At 40.2% G+C, this 14,641-nt stretch overlaps 1 protein-coding gene across 2 annotated transcripts in view; it reads left to right on the plus strand.

The window, feature by feature from the left end:
* Nucleotides 1-14,641, plus strand: part of RALYL (RALY RNA binding protein like) — a 369,506-nt gene that overhangs the window by 168,973 nt on the left and 185,892 nt on the right. The window lies entirely within an intron of this gene.

Below are 14,641 nucleotides of genomic sequence, written 5' to 3' on the forward strand. Positions count from 1 at the left end.
GCTGCTCTTCATACCAGAGTATCTATATGTTAAGTGCATGAAAGATCTTTGAAAAGAAAAATTAGCTCGCTTGTTACTATGGAAACCCTTAGTAAGTGACTGCTTTATAAAATCAACAAGGAACTAGAGATCAAATATTAACTTTGGTCCAGCTCAGCATCCTGTATTCTGGGCACAGTGCTTGGCTAGTTAGATCCTTTGCCTCCACAGGGTTAGCACAATTTCACTTTGTGAAATGTCTTCGCTAAATTGATTTGGCAAGCTTCAAAAGGCTAGAGGTGCTCCAACTTCCATAGCAGTTGCTTTCCACAATTTGAACTTTCAGAAGACAGATGTTGGTATAGCTTAAACGCAAATAGAATGTGCGTGTGCTTTGCAATATGTGCAAAATTGAAACCAGCCTGAAGTCTCATTAGCATGCAAAATTCCTGACATTCCAATTAAAGACCGGCCTGACTACTTACTATGGGATCAGTTAAAGGATTTTCCTTACAATATTAGCCACCTTTGCATAATGCTTAGGAGGAGTTGAGCCCAGTGAAAATACTGTGCTAGGGGTCGGGGCATAAAGTACTATTATAAGTACTACTATAAGTAGGGCTGAAGTGAGGCCAGAAAAATAGGTGGAGAAGTAATTTGGAGAGGAGCCTATACCATTTAAAAATAACCTTGACAGAGTGTGGATGGAAAATAGCAACAAAACACAAGGCAAATACTAAGGTTATTTAAAGTCTTGTTGCAGTTTAATGGTTCGGGCTGTTTCTAGCTTTGCCACTGACCTCTCTTGGAGCCAATTTTCAGCCACTAGAGTTTAAGTTCTGTACAGGCCTCCTTCAGTTTTTTTCTGTTCTGGAGCCAAACTGATAAGCATTATATGAAAAGTTTCTGTGATACTTGTCAATGGCTAGTAAAATCCAGAAATAGAAATCCATCTTCCTTTCCACGTATTCACATGAAAAGAACCACTTTAAACTCTATCCTGAGAGCTGCATAGAGGGGGAAAATAATCACAAGGTTATAACTTAGTCTTATTGCAGTCATAACATGGCTTCTTGTTTATTTCCCATTTTGTGTAATGTGTCAGTTAAACAAAAATAATTTTATCTCAGGATCAAGAGCACTTTCATAAAAATGCAAAGACTCCAAATATGTCAAGCAAACATTTCCAGCCCTTTTTTACAAGACAGGAAAGATAGTGGTGAGAAGCTATTCATTCCCTTCTCTCTTTTCCAGCTTTTTAATAGATTATGTATAGTTTTTGGCAGAAAAAAAATTAAAAATGGCTGATTACATTCCTGGCAGGCATAAAAAACCCGATACAGAGCAGAGTATCTTTAACAAAGATATTCTTTTGACATTTGTTTCTGCTGTGGAACAGAATGAGAACCATCATCCTGTTACGTAAAGTCCAGTGCAAATTCCAACAAGAAACAATTGAGACGTCTTCCTATGGACAGAGTAACAGCACTGTGCCCCCTTGTGCTCCAGTCTACCTAATTTATATGAATTACCTAGTTTTTAGTTTCAATGGAGTACAGTTGAAAACCTTGTAAAAAACATATAAGGAATGCATTTCTTAAGTGGGTGCATCTTTTTGATAAAGGAAAATCTGTGATTTATTGATAGGAGAAAATTATGAAATGTACCTAGTCCGATGAATAATTACACTAGTGGCTGTTGAAATGATTTTGTGAGAAAACTTAAGTAATAGTGGGCATGTAATTTTATACTATTAGAAGGAATCTTACTCTAACTGTTGTCCTAATACCAAATATCCATTATATGTAAGCAAGCCCATTATTTAGAAGCTGCAAAAGACCCATGTAAAATGTTACCAGAGAAACAAAATGTTTGGGGAGTTTTTTTCTGATGCTTTTTTAAACCTTACAACCCAAAAGCAATCAGAAGAGTACAGTTCATAAAAACGGTTATCTTGAAAGAACAGAAAAAAAATAACAGGACTAAATACTTTTCAGATTTATATTTTTATATATTTCTTACAGTGATTTGTTTTGTTTTTTAAGTGAAGCACATATTAACCTTTGAGCCCTATTTGTCAATCCTCAAAAGATAAGAAGGAGCAACTTTCATTAAATTAGCTAATACGTGTTAGAAAAAGTTTTTTTAGTCTGGTTTTAAATTAAAGCATTTTGAATATCTGGCACAGAGGGCAAGAAGCTTTGTGGTTTTCCAGTTCATTAAGTCCTGCATCTGTCTGCTAAATGCTGAACATCATTTTCAGTGTTGCTTTTCCAAAGCTTTCTTGAAGTATGAAGGAAGGTGCTATCAAGTCATTTCTGCTTCACACCATTTGAAAGCATGCTGATTTAAAGAAAGAGAGGGCGAGAGATAGAGAAAAATGTAGCCATCTGCAAGGTGTACTGCTTGGCACTTGTGCATCATTTTATTTCTGTGCGTAAAATCCATTTTCATATTTCATTTTGGATGCAACATTCTTGGGCCAATATAAACATACGTATTTGGATAGCTTTTGTTGTTAATTGTATTGCATTAAACTTTTGAAAACTTCACTGTTGGGATGCCCTTTAATTTAGATCTTTTAGTTGCAAAAAATAGCATTACATATGAAATGAGAGTGAATAAGTGGAATACAATAAAACAGAATTAATTTCTTTACTTATAATGTTGTAAATCATGTATCCTGCTCAGGGGATTAAGGCTAATAAGAATTAGGAGAAAATGCTGTAGTGTTTTTAATGCAAATATGTAAATGAATTATATACACACACAAATTTATAGCATACCTTGTCTGAATGACAAGAAAGAAAATTGGATAACTATTGAGCCAGATAAATTCTCCTGCTACTTCTAACTTTTCCTTTGACTGAACATATTTAGAGATTTGTCTGGTTACAGCAAATATGACAATATAAGCACTGATATCTATGAACCTCTGAGATAACATCATGAAAACATCAGTGTTTAAATCTGTTAAGTATTAGTAAGGGTGTATTATCATGGCACCTATGAATCTTAGTCATGGACCAGGACTGAACTGTGATAGCTGCTGTTCAGACAGAACAAAATCACGGTTCTTGTCTTAAAGAGATGGCATGGCATGTAATTATTGCATAAATTATACTATATAATTTTTTGTACACAAGAAAATACAAGTTAATAGTGATGCTAAAGCAGTACCAGCAAACTAACTGTTGTGAGGTTTTTTGTAGGCATCCTAGGAAGCAAGAGTTTAAAAGAAAATTTTGAAGAAGAATAAAGTGGGCAGGTGGGTATTGGAATGAGAGAGAGCAAGAAGGATTTCTGATTAAAAATTTGACAAGTGGGTAGCAGTAACTAGGATCATGGGCCAAAGTGGAGATGATAGTCAGTACCTCAATACTTAGGCAGGATTAAAGAGTGCGACAAGTGGAGAAACTGGAAAATGAAATGAGCACTTTACGTTGGGTGCAGCAGAGAAGAGGGAGCCATCAGAGGGATACAAAGAGAATGGAGACTTGTTCAAAGCAGTCTAGGAAAATTATCTTTGCACAGCAGCATTCTCTGTGGATTAGTGGGACTCAGTTGCATTGCTGAGGCCAAAGGAAAGGATGTTGCAAAATAATTAAACAAGAGCATATAAGGACTGAGTTTTAGTTGTGTGGATAGAAAGTAAAACCCATGTTTTAAAGATATTATGCAGAAAAAATTACAACTCTTAGACAGTTCAGAAGCAAGGAATTAAAAAGAGGTAGTTGAAGATAATGCCCAGGTTATGGACCTAAATAAGAAGCAGGTTAGTGTTGTCTAGACAGAGGAGTCAGAGGTAGGTCTGTGAGTCATCTGCACAGCTCATAGCTAAATTTATGTTTTCAGATGAGCTTATGTAGAGATAAAGCAGAGGGAAAAGGCGACAAACTAATAAAGATGAGTTATTTGTTGCCGCCTTCAACGTTGTTTTTTTAGTTCTTGAAAAGACATGTCTGTCGTGATATCACTGTATATGGACACAGGGCTCTATGTCCCGTTGACATTCACCTGCCTTTCTTACACAAGACAGACACTAGTTAGCCCAGTTAGGTTGGTGGTCCTCTCTACTATCTTTCCTGCCACAACTTTGATGATTTGATTGAACTGGGGAGGGGTGGTGATTCCCTGACCCAGAATTGACTGTCACCTACCAAAATGCAACAGCAAGTGAAGAAAAGAAAAAAGAAAAACCTCTTTGCCCAAAAAACATGAAAAAAAACCCAAGATGTGATGTCCATTCATCTACCTTTTCTCCATGAGGTTGGGGTATGTAGTAGCTGCCCCTATTCCCCTTTTCTTGCAGTCAACATGCTCTTGGGTGCTGAAATCATGATTGGGCATTTTTTTTCTCTCCTCTCAATGATTGGCATCCTGCTGGCACAATTAACCATGCACAGCAGCCAATTAACATGGAACCGCTTTTTTTTTTTTCTGTCTCTAACCTCCTCTGAGCTCTATAGACCTTATGGGTCTACTGCCCCGTTCCCAGGGACTTCAGTCCTGACCAGCAAGTGGGCGTTTGTCCTCACTGCTGACCCCTCCTTCTCTCCTTTACTTCCCCTCTTTGTGCCGACGCCCCCAGGTGGGAATAGTTCACGGAGGCTTAATTAAACCAATCCAATTCACCTGCCGAGCAGATAAGGCTACATCCAGGTGGATTGGAAGGGTCCCCCAGAGCGTGGCCATGCTGCTATGGCTGGACAGACCCCTCTGGCTCAGAATTTTCTCCAAGGAGGTATCCTTGATCGTTCCACAATATCATGCCTGACTGATAACAGTAATACATTGTGAGGCATCACAATAGCAGATATAGAAACAACAAACAGTGTTGCTTTTAAATCAGGGTTGTCAGACATGGCCCACTCAGTCTGGCCTACCAGACTACCAGGAGGAAGTTGGGGGCATGTATGGGATTGTGTGGCTGACTACAGAATCTGAAGCCTTTGAGCCCCAGTGGATGTGACGATTGGTTGTAGGAGTGTGAGCAAGGCCTAATACAGCTCCAATCACATTCTAGCTGCTTGACCCATCACCACTGCCATGGCCTCAGGTCCTCGGCTGCCCACTCTATTGCCACCCTGTGCTGGAGCTGCCACAACTACCACCACTGCCCTGTTCCCCATGCCAGAACTAGAGCTTCCATCACAGCACAAGGCACGTGGTGGCACCTTAAGCTCTGGCATATGGCTGGCAGTGAGAGCCAGAGCTGCACAATCTTAGTAGAAGCCCGAGATGCCAGGCAGTTTGAAGGGGCTATTGATGCCAAGCTCATTGATGTCAGTAAGCAGATTCCTGTTGTCATCTAGTAGATTTAGAATTGGACCCCCACTGACTAAATGCCTTCTACATCTGTCCCATTTTCACTCATTAGAGATTGTATACTTAAAATACTGATAGAATCATCATTAAAATAAATGGTCAATATGCTATAAACAGGTCTTATCAGTAGTGTAACTTGGGGGTAAATGAGCCAAAGGAGCCTATGTCACCACTGCAGTCCATGTTAGGAGAGCTTGCATTGAGGCAACAGTAACCCATACTGCCATTGCCTCAGCCAGTACAAGGAGGTAAGCGCCCAGTGCCTTGGGTGCCAAAATTTACACTTCTGGTTCTTATTACTTATGATTCATACTTATGATTTAAGTCATCCCTTTTTTTTAGTTTCAATAAATTTTGACAAAGTTCACCTGTGTAAATTCACCTGGGTCTAAAAGTCTTTCAAAATTCAGTTTCCCAGACATCTTTGTCTTTATTCAGGATCTATGTTCTTTAACAGTTACAAAACAGAAAGTATTTCTTTCCTAAATGTTATTTATGTAGTATATGGAATCTTATTCAGAATGATGAAATCATGCAAATGAGAAGATTGCTAGAGGCTGACTAGTAAGACCCATGATACAAATTCACTTCACTTGGAAATTCATCATCTTTCCTATACTTGCCACAGTTTTAAACACAAGCCTTTCCAACGTGCCATCCTGTAGGAATAATTTCCTTGTGCATATGGCAAGCAAGAAGATCATCTGTCCTAGATGCCATCACCTTCAGTGTCATAGTGTCATACTTAAGCAGGGGATGATTCCATGGAGTTTTTGATTTGCATCAGACCTGAAGACTTTTGTTTGGAATTATACCTTATGGCAAAAAAATTTCTTTCTGTTCTGGTTGCTCTATATTCAGGGTGTGTATATATTGCCTTGTTATTTGTACCTGCCAAATTAATTCTAACTGGCTTTCCTCTTAAGCCACGCTCTCCATTCTCCAGTCCTGTTTTTCGCTGCATACGGAGTGCTTTGAGAATGTGCTTATTCTATAGTTTTGTGTTAAATAAGGCACATAGTTCCTTGCTGTAATAAAAAATGATTATATAATGAAATCACAGAGTACTGTTTATCTTTGGTTTAGTCTACGCTAAATTGAAAGGCACGCATTAATTAGAGTATATTTGTTCTTTGCTGTCAAGTTTTCTTGTCTTGTTGAGGAAACAATAAATTCTTATATGTTTATAACATGCACTGACAGGTTACATAAGGTTCCAGTTTTAAAGCACACCATGTGCTACCCATATTCTTTTACAGACCTAGGTTGGAGTTTGGTCTGTTTCTTCATGCAGCTCCTGTTTACCCCAAATCCACAGTTTCCTCGTCTTCACGCAGTTTCACAAACAGCACAATCTCCTCTTTAAAACAAGCTTGGCATCAACTGTGTCTTAATTATATTGTAGTATGATGAAATCTTGGCATCTTCAGGCTTCTCTTTTGCCACTTGGGAGGTTATAAATTAATGACAAAATGCCCCTCAAAGAAAATAAAGGCTCTGTTGTAATGTATCCCAAAGGTTTAAAATATCTGATGAAGTGAGGATTTCAAATGTCTGATGAAGTGACAACTAACTCAGACTGAGGACACAAACTTAGTTGCTGATCCAGATATGTATAAGAAAACTCTGCCTCATGCCATAAACATCAGAGACCTGAAGAGCTAGGGAATGTCTCTTCAGCAAGATACAGAGATTTCTCTCTTCATGTAAAGCTGCCTTAGCTAGAAGATCACCCCAGGATAGTGCAGTCCCTGCACACCTTTTGAGGAAGTGAAGTTAAATGCAATTAAGTATATCATTAATAAGGGTGAACAGGAGGACATTGGCCCACTTGAGTACAAACATCTTTAAGTATTCAGATCACATGACTAAAACCTTTATTCAAAAATATAATTGCTACTCAACAGCTCCAGGGCTTACACTTCTGGAAGAAAATGTGCTTTTCACACAGCTTTGAAAGGATGGAAGTGGGAATTCATTTTTGACCTGAAAAGGATTAATGGATGTGCTTTCTCCAAATTATTCATTTCTCACTGTCTTTAAGAATAAAATTTAAAACATATGTTCCTTGAAGTAATGCATATGAAAAATAAACTATATCTTGTTCTTGTGCCACACTTTTTTGATGTCAGATGCTCACGTAATAAGAGCCAACCACTTCAACACTAAGTGCCACCATAAGTTGTCTTTGTCTATCTAAATATAGGAGAGTTGAAGAACAAAGCAATACAAAATATTGTCAGAACTGTAGTTATATCAGTAGTTTGTCTATCAAGACCATACCCACCTACTTCCTGACACCAGTGTAAAATGAAGTTGCATTAGTATGCTGATCAGTCAGTACACATACTCCACAACCTACAGATTGATTGCAAAGTCATCTTAGTTTCTATTGGATATTGGAAGTTGGGGATGGTAAAAGATAATTGATATCATCTCTAATAAAAGGACAAAGATGAGTAGTAAGATGAGTCAGGTCTACTTTTGGAAACTAATGGTGTATATATAGATGAAAAGAGTATGAGAAACAAGTGTTTATCAGATATTCATGGGACAGCTTCTACAGTATTGAAATGCACAGGTAAAAGTACTTCAAATTTTAACTGGCCAAGTATCTGTCTGCTAGCAAATACAGCTAAACAGGCATCATCATCATGGAGATTTCCCATTTACAAAGGAATTTTTTTTTGATTCAGGTATTCAAAATATAAACTGGAGCAGATACCATTTTGGAATCTACTATATGTGAGCAATTCAAATTTAATATAATAAGGGTTGTCTTCAAGACCACAGTGGTAACATGTTTTAAATTTAAGAAATACTTAGTTTGAAAAATTTAACTCTCCTCACTAAAGTAGTTTTCCCTATCATTTCAATAGGAGAGATAGGCTATAACAGTGATTATCAATCAGGGTATCATGGCACCCTGATGTGCCACCAGCTCCTTTTGAAGGGTGCCATGGAGTGTGAGGAGAGAAGCAGATATGTGCAGGCACACACTTGTCTCTTCCTGGCCATATCCTCACCTGCCCAGTGCCTGCCCCCTCTTGAAGGAGGTGAACATGAAAATATATAAATTAGTTCTTGAAGCTGTGTACCACTCAACAGAAATTAAAAAGAGATGCCTGGCATCCACTGAGGTGTGCCTTGAGTCCAAAAAGGTTGAAAACCATTGTTCTCTATGGTACACTTCTACTCAGCCTTCTGCATGACTTTAGTGGGAGTTTTCGCTATTAGAAACATAGGATTTGGCCTTTAAAGAGCATACATGATTTAAATGTAATTAAATAAACATCTAGAAAGTCCTAGGAGTGTACATATATTTCCTCTGGAAATCAAGAAATCAAGGGTACATGGCAGCCAGTACTACTTTAGAAAAGACTTTGAAAATAAATTTCATTTTGTTTTTGAAAGTGCTGCATTTTTAAAAGCAGCATTGAAGAAAAGAAAATAGAAAGATTAAACAAGCATATGCAGGCATTTCTAAATGATATAGGAACAGATTAAGGCATCAAAGAACTTAGAAAGGGCTTCAGTTTTGTCAAAAAGGTTAAAGAAATATCTCAGGCTTTTTATTTTGAATAAATATATCAATAGAAAAAGAAGTACTTGAGGGACAGTAAATCATGAACAACGAGCAAGAGAGATGTAATCAATGAAAACTGTAAATATCACTGATAAAAATTAAATTCTGTTTTAAAAGCTGACCTCAGGAAGGAAAATAAATAAGTACAATTAGAAAATGAGGAAGCAGATCAACTAGTTTTGCTTTTAGGATGTCTAGAGTATTAGCAAATGAATGTACCATAGCACTAACAAATGTATATTTGAAAGGTCATAGAAAACTGAGATGCTACTAAAAAAAATAAATATAATACTGATTTTCAAACAGGGAAAAACAGCCCCTGCCAATACAGTTATAAATCTAACTTCTATCCCTAGTAGAATAATAGATCAAGTACAGAGAAGAATAATGGTTGAGGTTCTATAGCTAGACTTGAATTCAGTCACTTCTCAGTCTTAGAATAATGAGATTTGTTATCATGTAAATGGAGAGGGGAAAAGAATATGTGAAAGTTTGTGGAGAATAAGCCTTGTTTTAAAACCCATTTGAACACTTCTAATGCCAGTGTCTGCTAATTATATACAGAAGGAGAGCAAATGAAATGCTCTGCAAGTATGTTGCTCAAGGTTTGTTTAGTTTCTGCCATAACAATATATTAATCTGCCTGGCTATTCACCTTTATTGGAAAAAGGGAAAAATAGAGACTGACTTAAACACCCTTTTAAACCAAGTCCTCCTGACTTCTGGAGAAAAGAGACAAATCAGCACATGTCTCTTTCCTGTTCCATGGTTGAGTTTAAAAACTATTTTGACCACCTACAATCAAACAAATTTCAGTCATGCTAACACATCACAGAAAGAAAATCATCTTAGTCTGAGGACACAGCTAACACAAAAACAGATGTTATGCATCTCTTGCAAATATCTAGAGCTGAAACAAGGACCTGCACATGAAAATAACCCACATGCCCATGACAAGAAGAGTAAACCAATTTGTACAAATAGGGAGGGTGCAGTTAGAATTATACAATATTCCCAATTTTGGTTCTTCAAGCATTTGCAAAGGGAATAGGTTTTTATGTAGAGAACATTTCTGAGTTTTGCTCAGACCCTGAGAGTATAAATGTTCACCTGTGACACAGATTAATGGGAATTGAACAGTACATTTTCCACAATGCTTATTCTTATGATAGGCAGAAAATCTAGACAGTTCACAGGACTAAAGCACAGTTAGAATGATCTAAGGTCTGGAAAGGCTGCTAACCTAAAAGGAATGGCATGTATTTAGTTTATCATAAGATAATTAAGAGATAACTCAATTGCAGTACAAACCTATATAAAGGAAAGACTGCTGATTCTGGTTCTATTTAATCTAGCAGATAAAAGATCCAATGACTGGATGCTGAAGCTACATAAGTGCAGCTGGAAATATATATATTTTTAAGAGTGAGGATAATGAGCTATTATGAGCAATTTAGGAGCCAGGGCTGCCCATGTGTTTGGCTTCCTGAATGTTCATTTGGTGGGATGTAAGTTCAGATACAGCTTTGAGCAGCTGGGTGTGCTGCTATGCTGCTAGCTGAGTGATTGCGGGGTGACTGCTGCCTGTGTCTGACAAAAGTCCTAATGAGGGAGCGGAGCCAGTCTAGGATCAGGAGACTCCATGAGTGAAAAGGGGAGCAAACAGAGCAGTTTTCCAGCAGTTCACAGGTCTGTTCACAGGTCAGTTTGCAGCCTCCCCCAACCTCCCCCCCCCAACCTGCCGCTTTGAAAGGGAGCCTTTAAGATAAGGTCTTTCTTTAATTGAGAGCAACTAACCTACATATATTTTGTGTAAGAAGCTAAAACTCAGCAGTTAGACCAATACTTAAGCCCCTTGTTAAACTAGGGTCCAGAACAAGGGGGAATTCTCTAGGGAATTTGCCTGGAAACTCTCTCACCTTCTTTCACTATAAGCATGGAGAGAGAAAGCAGGTGAGCAGGGAATTTGGAACCAAGGAACAGTGAACAGGCCAGCTTAAAGGGGTGTTTGCTAGGAAAGGTCTGCTTGGAAAGAGGGACAAAAAGAGAGGGGCAGCAAATTAAGAGGCCCAGAGAAATGTCTGGAGAATGTCACAATGTCAGAGATACTGCAACATCCATCTCTTCCTCTGCTTGCATCTATGAGGTGTCTGTCCACATAAGACTACTCACAGCTGCAGCTTCCATCCAGGTTCTGTGGCACCATGGAAACTGTGGTTTGCAGGTTTCTTCTGATGACAACCAGGTGGAGGACTGTCTGTGGTGTGAATGGTGCCTCCTGGTTGTGTCCTTCAGGGAGAAGGCAAGAGAGCTACAGGAGGAAGTGGCAAGGCTCCAAAGCATCTTCTGCAATGAGGACATCATCAATTTGATGTTAAGGAGCTCTGTAGGACTGTGGCGGAAGGACTGCCAAAGGCAGTGCTAGAGAAGGAACAGGGCATGAACTCCTGGAAAGGTGGAAACTGGAAGCTTATGACATCTGGCAGCAAGTAGAAGTCTTCATTTCCACCTGCAACAGTTTGCCTAGACAACAGATATGGAGCCATAGCAACAGAGGAGGAGAAGCATGTTCTGTTGATGGAAAAGGCCAGGCCAAGCATACCCAAGTTTGGAAGGATTGAGCCTACTGCCACAAAAAGTGCAAGGATGGGTGCAAGGGTGAAGGGGACAGGGCCTCAGGTGATGTTTTCCTCAATCCTTCCAGTCAAGGAGAAGGGCCCAGACAGGGACAGACATGTTTTGAAGATCAATGCATTGCTGCACAGATGGTGTTACCTGCAGAGCTTTGATGTCTTCAACCACAGGATGTTGTTTCAAGAAGAAGGATTGCTGGGAAGAGATGGGATCCACCTGGCAAAGAGAGGGAAGAGCATCTTCACAGACAGGCTCACTAACCTGGCAAGGAGGGGTTTACACTAGATTCACCAGAGGATGGAGACCAAAGCACTGAGGTAAGTGGGAATGGGTGATATGGAGGAAGCACAAGCAGGAGGAGCCACCAGGGGAAGCATTTTCATTCTTCCTGAGAAAGTAGGGCAGTTAGCTTACTTACTTCAGGTTTCTGTACGCTAATGCATGGAGTATGGGAAACAAACAGGTAAAATTGGAAGTTCTCGCACAGTCATGGAACTATGACATGGTTGGAATAACTGAGACTTTGTAGGAGCTTGCGTGACTAGAGCACTGTCATGGATGGATATAAACTGTTCAGGAAGGATAGGCAGGGAAGAAGAGGAGGAGGAGTTATACTTTATATAAGTCAGCTGTATAATTTCTCAGAGCTCCGGTATGAAACTGGAGATAGACCAGTTGAAAGTCTCTGGAGGGAGGAGCAACAAGGGTGATGTGGTGGGATCTGCTATACACCACCAAACTAGGAGGAGGTAGATGAGTCTTTCTTCAAACAGCTAGCACAAGTTTCCTGATCACAGGGCCTGGTTCTCATGAGGGACTTCAATCACCCTGACATCTGCTGGGAGGGCAATACAGCAGTGAGCAGGCAATCCAGAAAGTTTTTAGAGAGTGTTGTCAACAACTATCTGGTGCCAAGTTTTGGAAAGTCCAGCTAGGGACTGTGCCCTTCTTAACCTGCTACTCACAAACAGGGAAGAATAGGTGAAGAATGTATAGATGACAACTTGGGCAGTTGCAACCACGAGATTATTAAGTTCAAGATCCTGAAGAAAGGAAGGAAGGAGAGAAGCAGAGTAAGGGCACTGGATTTCAAAAAAGCAGACTTCATCTCAGGGAACTGATGGGTAGAATCCCCTGGGAGACCAGTCTAATTGGGAATGGAGTCCAGGAGAGGTGGTTATATTTTAAAGATCAAGATAGTTCATTCCTTATAGGAATGAACTATCCTGATGCAAGGAGGACTAGCAAGTGTGGAGAAGACCAACTTGGCTTAGTACTGAGCTAAAACACAAAAAGGAAGCTTACAAGAAGTGGAAACTTGGACAAACTAGGAGTACTACTCAGGAATGCAGGAATGAAATCAGGAAGGCCAAAGTACAACTGGAGTTGCAGCTAACAAAGAACATGAAGTGTAGCAAGAAGGATTTCTACAAGTATGTCAGCAACAAGAGGAAGACCAGGGAAAATGTGGGTCCCTTACTGAATGGGGGAAGCAACCTAGTAACAGATGATGTGGAAATGGCTGAAGTACTCAGTGCCTTTTTTACCGCAATCTTCACAGGAAAAGTGAGCTCCCAGTCCACTGCACCGGGCAGCACAGTTCAGGGAGGAGGAGAGCAACTAACAGTGGTGAAAAAACAGGTTAGGGACTATTTGGAAAAGCTGGATGTGTAGAAGTTCATGGGGCCAGACACAATGTACCGGAAGGTGCTGAGGGAGTTAGGGGATGTGATTGAATAGGTACTGGCCATTATCTTTGTAAACTTGTGGTGATTGAGAGAAGTCTCAGACAATTGGAAAAGGGTAAATATAGTAACCATCTTGAAGAAAAGGAAGAGGATCCAGGAAACTACAGACCAGTCAGCCTCACCTTAATCCCTGGAAAAATCATGAAGCCGGTACTCAAGGAATCCATTTCTAAGCAGTTGAAGAAGAAGGTGATTAGGAACAGTGAGCATGGATTCACCAAGGGCAAGTCATACCTGATCAATCTGATTGCCTAATATGATGAGATGACTCGTTCTGCAGATGCAGAGAGAGTAGTGGACTTGATATACCTTGACTTTAGCAAGGCTTTTGATACTGTCTCTCACAACATTCTTGCAATCAAGCTGAGGGAGTATGGGTTGGATGAATGGACTGTAAAGTGGATGATTCAATGTCTAGTTGGCAGCCAGTATCAAGTAGAGTGCCCCTGGGGTTGTTTCTGGGGCCAGTTTTGTTGAAGGTCTTCATCAATGTCCTGGAAGATGAGATGGATAGTGCACCCTCAACAAGTTTGTGGATGGCAAGCTGTGAGAAGTAGTACAGCAAGCTACTGTACCACTTGTTTGTGGATGGCAAGCTGTGAGAAGCTGGAGGGTACAGCTAGGATTCTGAGAGACCTTGACAAATAGGAGGTTTGGATCAAAAGAAATCTCATGAGGTTTAATAAGGACAAGTACTAAGTCCTGCACTTAAGACGGAACAATCCTGTACACTGGTGCAGGCTGTGGATTGACTGGCTCAGCAGCAGCTCTTCAAAAGAGGGCGTGAGAATTACATTGGACACTAAGCTGAATATGAGTCAGTAGTGTGGCTTTGTTGCAAAAAAGGCTAGCAGAGTACTGGGCTGCATTAGTAGGAGTGTTGCTAGCAGATCTGGTGAGGCCACATCTGCAGTACTGTGTCCAGTTTGGGTCCTCCACTACAGAAAGGATGTAGGCAAATTGGAGAGAGTCCAGCAGAGGGCAACAAAAATGGTTTGGGGCTGGAGCACATGACTTCTGAGGAAAGGCACTGGGCTTATTTAGTCTGGAGAAGAGAAGACTGAGGGGGGATTTAATAGCAACCTTCAAGTCATGAGTGACTGGTGCCTCCTGAATCTGCGGGGGGCACCCGTAGAAGCCGCCAATGGCCACCTGTCAGGGGGGCACCAGTTCTGCCAACAGCATTGGTGTCAGCTGTCAGGGGGGGCACTGGCCCCATCGGAGGGGCACGTGTACCTCCATGCAACCCCTACCAGTCGCCGATGCTTCAACTATCTGAAAGGTGGTGATAAAGAAAATGGAGCTAAACTGTTCTCAGTGGTGGCAGATGATAGAACAAACAGCAAAGGTCTGAAGTTGCAGTAGG

The sequence above is a fragment of the Alligator sinensis genome, unplaced genomic scaffold, assembly GCF_000455745.1.
Source record: "Alligator sinensis unplaced genomic scaffold, ASM45574v1 scaffold340_1, whole genome shotgun sequence".
NCBI classification, from domain to species: Eukaryota; Metazoa; Chordata; order Crocodylia; family Alligatoridae; genus Alligator; species Alligator sinensis.